General features: G+C 57.0%; 1 long non-coding RNA gene across 1 annotated transcript in view; it reads right to left on the reverse strand.

Moving 5' to 3' along the window:
- Positions 1–2191: 2191 nt before the first annotated feature.
- Positions 2192–8151, reverse strand: part of LOC123099845 (uncharacterized) — an 11180-nt gene continuing 5220 nt past the window's right edge. The window contains exons 2-3 of the long non-coding RNA XR_006448251.1: positions 3773–3775; positions 2192–2202 (exon numbers count right to left, since the gene is read on the reverse strand). This is a non-coding gene — a long non-coding RNA (uncharacterized lncRNA). The remainder of the gene's footprint in view (positions 2203–3772; positions 3776–8151) is intronic.

Consider the following 8151-nt stretch of genomic DNA (forward strand, 5'->3'; position numbering starts at 1 on the left):
GCTTTATGCAGGCATGTAAGGATAACTTAGCTCGAGGTATCTGAAGTAGTTTCCACCTCATGAGGTGTGCATCTCCCAGCACCTGATGAGACCTCCCTGCTGTGGACTTGGGAGGCATTGAGACACTACAAAAATTCGTTAAGAAACCCTTATTCTTCCTTGCTCAAGGACCCAGGCATGGCTGGTCATGGCCCAGCGCACCACATCGCGATACCCGTGGGGCACGGACTTAAAAAGGGGTGCACCGGTCGCGAGCTCGAACGAGGGTGCCTCGTGAAGACCAGGGGAAGCGCTTACGCACGCACCTGTCCAGCCCCCTCGCGAGGCATGCGAGGGAGAGTGTCGGGCAAAACAGAGAACCGATGGAAGAAACAAAGAGCAAAGGGAATCGAACCAAGCCATCGAGAAACACCAGAATTCAAATTTCCATTAAAGAGGGGCAAGCCAACTACAGAAAGCAAATGAACAGCCGTGTCCGGCACCTAGTCTAGTCTTCTCACCAGCGCGGAGCTAAGTGCTGCCACTAGGACGTGGGAGGGAGCCCCCGAGGCCCGAGGGCGGCACTCCAGAGACTCCGGGGCGTGTACAGCCCCACTCATTATTACGTAAGAGTGTCACAGGCGGAGACCTTCACAGGAACTGGGCCTTGCTTCATGGGTAGAACTTTCGGAGGTGCTGAATGTTCCAGGCGTTCTGGATGGGGATCCTGTCCTGTGTCTCCAGGCGAACGGCGCCAGGCCTAGAGACATGGGCAATCCTAAACGGGCCCTCCCACATGGTGGGAGCTTATGTAGCCCTTCCCTGGAGAGCATCTGCCTTAGGACGAGATCGCCCACCTCGAGCGTCCTGGAGCGGATGTTGTGGCAGTGATACTGTCGCAGCGCCTGCTGGTACCTTGCCGCCCGGAGCGAGGCTTGGCGGCGGCGCTCCTCCCCCAGCATGAGGTCCATCCCCCACATGGCGTCCTGGTGCCCTTCGTCGAACGCTAGGACCCGCGTGGAGCGATGCTTGACCTCGTGAGGGAGGACTGCTTCAGCTCCATAGACGAGGAAGAACGGGGTCTCGCCTGTTGGTTTGGTGGCAGTGGTGCGGATGGACCACAGCACGGACTGGAGCTCGTCGTGCCATCCCCTACCGCAGGCCTCGAGCTTCTTCTTGAAGGTCCTGGTCTTGAGGCCTCTTAGGACCTCCGCGTTGGCGCGCTCGGCTTGGCCATTGCTCCTAGGGTGTGCCAGTAAGGCGTAGCATATCTGCATTCCAAGGTTAGCACAATATGTCTTTAAGAGATTGCTAGTGAACTGCGAGCCGTTGTCGATGATGATGCGGTTAGGGACCCCAAACTGGCTCACGAGGCCCTTGATAAACTTAACTGCAAACCCGACTGGGATGGTGCGGACAGCCTCCACCTCTGCCCATTTGGTGAACTTGTCTATGGCGATGTAGAGGTAGTGATAGCCCCCAGGCGCTCGGGGGAACGGGCCTAGGATATCCAACCCCCAGACCGTGAACGGCCATGAGAGCAGGATAGTCCGGAGGCCCTGAGCTGGCTGGTGGATCTGCTTGGCGTGGAATTGGCAGGCTTCGCAGGATTTCACTAGCTCGGCTGCGTCGTTGAGTGTCGTGGGCTAGTAGAACCCGCTGCGGAACGCCTTGCCAACCAGGGTGCGCGATGACGAGTGATGCCCACAATCTCCGCCATGTATGTCAGCTAGCAGCTCGCCCCCTTGCTTCCTGGAGATGCATCGTAAGGAAACATCATTTGGCCGTTTTCTGTAGAGCTCACCATATTGGATGCAGTATGTCGTGGCTTGCCGGGCCACACACTCTGCATCCTCCTCCATCTCCGGCAACGTCCCCCGCACTAGGTATGCCTTGAACTCCTCGGTCCAGCACCCCTCCTGAGGCTCGAGCACCAGGAGCAGACGTGCTCCTGAGGTTGGACCGCAAGCGGGGGCTCCCGAGGTCGGTGGCTGGGGGAGTTCCTCTTGAGATGGCGTAGTATCCGCGGCCGCGGGGGCCCCTGAAGGCTTGAAGAGTCGCTGCACAAAGACGCCGGGTTCTTGGGGCTGGCGCCTTGACGCCCTCTTGGCGATCTCATCGGCCTCCTTGTTTGTGCCGTGCGGTACATGCTGCAGTTCCAGGCCCAAGAATTGCTTCTCCATCTTGCGCACCTCTGCGAGGTACGCCTCCATGTGCTCGTCCCTTGGTTCGTACACCTTGTTGGAGTAGTTGACGAGGAGCTGGGAGTCGCCCTTGATGGTGAGATGCTTCATCCCCAAGGCCGCAGTTGCCTTGAGGCCGGCGATCAACCCCTCGTATTCCGCAATGTTGTTGGAGACCTTCTCACCCCGCTGGAAGCAGAGCTGCACGGCGTAGTATAGCTTGTCTTGGGTGGGCGAGATGAGCACCGCGCCAGCCCCCGCGCCCTGGCGTGCGAAGGCGCCGTCAAAGTACATGACCCAACCATTTGGTGCTTCACTTCCCGGCAAGACAGTTAGGCTCTCACCAACTTCAGGTTCTGGGGCGTCGGTCCATTCGGCTACGAAGTCGGCTAGGGCGGCTCCCTTGATGACCCTGGTTGTGCTGAACTCGAGCTGAAATGCCTGAAGTTCGATGTTCCACTCGGCGACCCTTCCCGCGGCATTAGGGTCCGAAGCACCCTCTCTAGTGGGCAAGCTGAGATGACCTTGATCGGGTGGCCTTGGAAGTAATGGCACAGCTTGTGTGAGGCCACCAAGAGCGCGAGCAGGAGCTTCTGCGGCATGGGATACCATGCTCTCGCGTCCCATAGCACTGTGCTGACGAAGTATACTGGGTGCTCGACGAGGGCGGGAGTGTCGGTGGTGCTTGTGCCCTCCGGAGGTTGTGGTGCCTCCTGAGGTGGGGGACCTCAGGAGCCTGGTCGCTCATCTGGGCCTCCGCAAGCCCGGGAGCGCCGTCTTGCAAGGCCTGATTGTTAGCCGACGCCGTCGGGGCTTCGGTGGTGCTGTCTTGGTGTCGCGTTGTCCCTGCTGTGAATGCGGCATTTCATGGCAGACTCTTGGTCAGGCACTCTTCCCGTACCACCACTAACGCCGCGCTGGCGGAGTGGGGACTGGCGGCTAGGTAAAGCACCAGGGCCTCGAGGGGACGAGGCGCCACCATCACGGGAGGGCTGGTCAGGTATCTCTTGAGGTCTTGAAATGCCAGGTCGGCCTCCGGGGTCCACTCGAACGGGCCCTTCTTCTTCATCAGCTTGAAGAACGGCAGGGCGCCCTCCCCCAGCTTGGAGATGAAGCGCCCCAGCGAGGTCACGCAGCCCGCAAGATTCTGCATTTCCGTGAGAGTTTGCTGTGGGCTCATGTCTTCTATTGCCTTGACCTTCTCGGGGTTAGCCTTGATCCCTCTGTGAGACACGAGGAAACCCAGTAGCGTGCCGGAGGGGACACCGAACACGCACTTCTTCGGGTTGAGCCGGAAATCCACCCGGCACAGGCTAGCGAAGGTCTCCTCCGTCCTGAATCAGGGTTCTCGCCTCCCGAGACTTTACCACGATGTCGTTGACGTAGGCTTCAACGTTTCTCCCGAGCTGCTGGCCCAAGGCGATGTGCATCAGCCGCTGGAAGGTCGCCCCAGCGTTGTGCAGTCCGAACGGCATGCAGGTGTAGCAGTACACCCCGCACGGCGTCAAGAAGGCGGGTTTCTCCACATCCTCAACTACCATCTTCATCTGGTGGTAGCCCGAGAACGCGTCCAGGAAACACAGCAGGCCGCACTCGACGGTGTAGTCGACGATCTGGTCGATGCGCGGAAGCGGGAACGGGTCATTGGGACAAGCCTTGTTGAGGTTGGTGAAGTCGACACACATGCGTTCCTTCCCGCCTTTCTTTGGCACGACGACAGGGTTCGCTAGCCACTCCGGGTATCGGACCTCGCGAATGACACCTGCCGCCTCCAGCTTGTGAGTTTCTTGGACGATGAAGGACTGCTTCTCCGTGGACTGTCTCCGCGCCTTCTGCTTCACAGGGTGCACATTGGGGCACACCCTTAAGTGATGCTCGATTACCCCCCTTGGGACCCCTACCAGCTGCTTGGGTTCCCAGGCGAATACCTCCTTGTTCGCGCGCAAGAACTTCACCAATGCCTCCTCTTGATCTGGGTCGAGGTTGGCGCCTATGGTGAAGGTGGCTACTGAGGGCCCGCCTTCCTCGACCGGTACTTGCTTCGTTTCGGCTCGATCTCGAGTGAACAACTGCTTCTTCGCTGGCACGGCCTCCTTAGCCCCTGGGGTGGCTTCGCCGGTCGGGTGCACTACCGTTGCGGCCCCAAAGGCAAGCTTGAGGGCCACTAGAGCCTCCTTGGTGTCCCCAGCCATGGTGAGGACGCCACTATTGCCCGGCATCTTCATGAGGTTGTAGGCCGGATGAGTCGCTGCCATTAACTGAGCTAAGGCAGGGTACCCGAGGATGCCGTTGTACGGGAGGCCGATGCGGGTGATGTCGAAGTCGATAAGCTCGGTGCGGTAGTTGTCGCGTGTGTCGAAGGTCACGGGGAGGCGGATCTGCCCTAGGGGGCTGGTGGAGCCGCTGCCGACTCCGGAGAAGGGCTTGGTGGGACGGAGCCGCTCGTGCAGTACGTGAAGCAAGCCGAAAGCCTCCACGGAGAGCACATGAAGGTCGGCCCCGCCATCGATGAGGGTCCTGGTGACGGCTACGTTGCAGATGGTGGGCATGCAAAGCATTGGGAGCACGCCCGAGCTGGCAGTGGTGACGGGGTGATCCCCTGAGTCGAAGGTGAGGTCGGCCTCGGGCGCCGCCCATCCTGGAGGGGCTCCTTGCTGCACAGGGGCGGCGCCGATCTGGCGAAAAAACTGCTTGGCATGGTGGTCCGAGGGAGGTGCTTGCGAGCCACCAAGGAGGGCCGCGACGGCGACAGGCGCCGGTGCCGTGAAGCGTGCGACGAAAAGACCGCGCAGCTCTTCCCAAGAGGCCACACAGGATCCTGGTAGGTTGAGCAGCCAGGCACGCGGTGCACCAGCGAGGGCCATGGGGAACCAGTTGGTCGTGACATTGTAGTGTCTTTACATTCAGTCGGTATAATTCTTAGGCAAAGATAGCGACCAGTCTTCTTTCTCCCACCATTTTCTTCCTGCAACCAGCGGACCCATGCAAATCGTAGTCAACGTCGTAAATAGTTCCGGTCCATTTTTATTTTTCAATAAGAATGTCCAACCCAGCCCAGCACATTGGCGACAACACTTTATCCTCCACCTTGGTGCGCTCGCCGCGGCACCGCCGTCCGACCCTGTCAACATAGTGAATCGGGAGAGGACTGTAGTTGTGAGTATGACAGTACGGACCCACCAGGTCCACTCCTGAACACAAGCAAGCGCCTCTTTTACTACTGAGATGCACCCCTTGTTTTTTTACTCTAATCCACCCTGCTGATATCTGGGACCCACATCATTTTCAACGTATAGTCAATTAACGACAGAATTGCACAACTTTTTTTGAGGATTTGTTCGGAGGAGCTGGCTATAAACTGGGTTGTGCGGTCTCTGTGGCCCGTCTAACAACATGACCAGCCCAGCAATTTTTTCTTTGGGAAAATAGGTAGGCCACTATTTCTTTTCGAAGAATACCCAAGCTAGGCCTATTTGTTTTCTCCGACTTACTGGGCTGCAAATCTTTCAAGACGACGAGGGATGCATTCCGGCCTAGCCAAAGAGTATGGTCAGTATCTGTTAAAAGTAAATAGGAAAATTAGTTTCTTTTTTTGTTTTTGTTCTTCACTGATATTTTATATTTCATTGGATTTTAACATGACATAGCACTAATTTATTTTTAAATTTGTTTTAGTATGGCTACTAATTTTTGGATTAAGAATATTTGTTCCCTAGCAAAAATTTGCGAATTTTCAAAATTTCGCACATTTTTAGTTGAATTTTTTAACCCTGGTACTAACCAAAAAATGGGCAGCAATTATAAAAATGGAAAATGGGCTACAATAAATTCCATATGAATTAGAAAATGAGTAAAAATTATAAAAATAATAGCAAATGGGCTGTACACGCCATAGATTTTGAGGCTGACTTGTTTACGCAAGGCTTTGTCAGTCAACACACGATTCTAGCAGCAGTGACTGTTGGATGTCCATCCAACGGCCGACATGCTTCTTCAATCTCTGATCTTCCTGCTCCAGCCGCCTAAACCAGCACCGGCGGGACTGCCTGCTCCCTCCTCTTATGGCCCGCTGTCATGCCACGCAGGCTTCACCGGCCAACCCTACTCCCTCCGCTGGCCTGGCCGCACGCAATCAACTGCCTCCTTATTATGCGAAAAAATGATTCCTCCCACTGACATCTGGGGCGCACCGGTTCGGAGGTTGACCCGTGGGCCTACTAAGTTGATGCATACGCAGGGCTTTGTCAACTCAGTCAACAAACAATTCTAGCAGCAGTGACTGTTGGATTTGAATCGAACGGTCCTGCTGCTTGTTCAATTGCTGCTCTTCTTGCACCAGCCGTCCAAACCAGCGCCGGCGAGACCGCCTGCTCCTGCCTCCAGTGGCCGGCTGTGCTGCCGTTCAGGCCTCACCGCCCCCTACTACTCCCACCGCTGGCCAGGCCCTGCGACGACGGCAGGCTCACACCACAGCCAAACCAGTGAACCCTCGTACTCCTCTCCGTGTGGGCTTCCACTGCCGCGTCTTCCCCTGTTCCACGTCATCCCCTTCCTAGGCCTCGCCGTTGTCCACCGCCCTGGTGCTCTCGCCGCGGCATGGTCAACGTGGTCAAGGAACGACTTCCATCAGAAGAGTACTGTACGTGGAGAGGCTGACAGCTAGGTCCACGGCCGCAGCAAGGAAGTGCCTCCTTATTACGCGGAAAATAATGATTCCTCCACCTGACAGCAGGGACCCACCGGACGGGCCACTGTATTTCGTGAAAAAAACGTTTCCCCCATGACTGCTGGGACCCACCAGCTACATCTTCGCACACAAGGAAGTGCGTCCATATTACGGGCAAAACAATGATTCGCCCCTTGACTGCTGGTACCCACCAGCTACATCTTCGCACGCAAGGAAGTGCCTGACAGTAGGGACCCACCTGGTCGATGCGCATGTAGCGTTGTCATTCTGGTCGCGAACGTGTACGTACATACTGGTCGATGTAGAGGCGCGCACATGTCGTAGTAGAGGCGCGCACGTGTCGTAGTAGAGGCGCGCACGTAGCATGTACACGTATGTACAGTGGCCAGGGTGCAAGAAATTAAATACGGCCACGTACATACATACGGGCGGGGTCTCGAACGCCTACTCACGCATACGGACGGCCAGGGCTCGTGTACATGGCTGGGTCGGAACGGAGAAACTGCGTCGTCGTCGTGTTCATGGGGAGGCAACGGAATGCGTCGTGTTCATGGGGAGGCAACGGAATGCGTCGTGTTCATCGGGAGGCAAGGGAACGCGTGCTGTTCATCGGGAGCCAACCGGCTTGGACGGAAGAACCGATGGAAACGAGGCCTGGCGTACCGCAAAATGGAGGAAACGGCCTTGTGTTCGACCGACCACGGTCAAAACATGATCTTGTTCATCGAGAAGGGTCTAGCGTACCGCAAAATGGAGGAAAAGGACTTCTCTTGGTCGAAACGGGGTCCTGTTGAGTGGGAGGGGTGTGGCGTACCGCAAAACGGAGGAAACGGACTTGTGTTGGAGTGCTACGGTCGAAACGATGGTCCTGTTCATCAGGAGGGGTGTGGCATACTGCAAAACAGGACTCCACGGGATATTGTTCATCTCCATCGTCGATTGCCTCCATGGGCTACTGTTCATCCACCGTCAACCTCCTCCAACCTCCACCTGCGACTTTTCATCCACGGGCTCCTGTTCATCCAGCCTCCACCGCGCGCTCCTCCACCGGCTACTATTCAACCAGCCCTCTCCACAGGGTCCTGTTCAACCACCCCTCCATGGGCTACTATTCATCCAGCCCTCCACCGGTTACTATTCAACCGGCCCTCCACGGGGTCCAGTTCATCCAGCCCTCCATGTGGTCTTGTTCATCCACCCCCAACCGGCTCGATCGATCGGGGTCCTGTTCATCCAGCGGCAACGGCCTCTACTACCACTGGGTCCTGTTCATCCAACCCCCCACCGGGAACTGTTCATCCA

The sequence above is a fragment of the Triticum aestivum genome, chromosome 4D, assembly GCF_018294505.1.
Source record: "Triticum aestivum cultivar Chinese Spring chromosome 4D, IWGSC CS RefSeq v2.1, whole genome shotgun sequence".
Classification (NCBI taxonomy): domain Eukaryota; kingdom Viridiplantae; phylum Streptophyta; class Magnoliopsida; order Poales; family Poaceae; genus Triticum; species Triticum aestivum.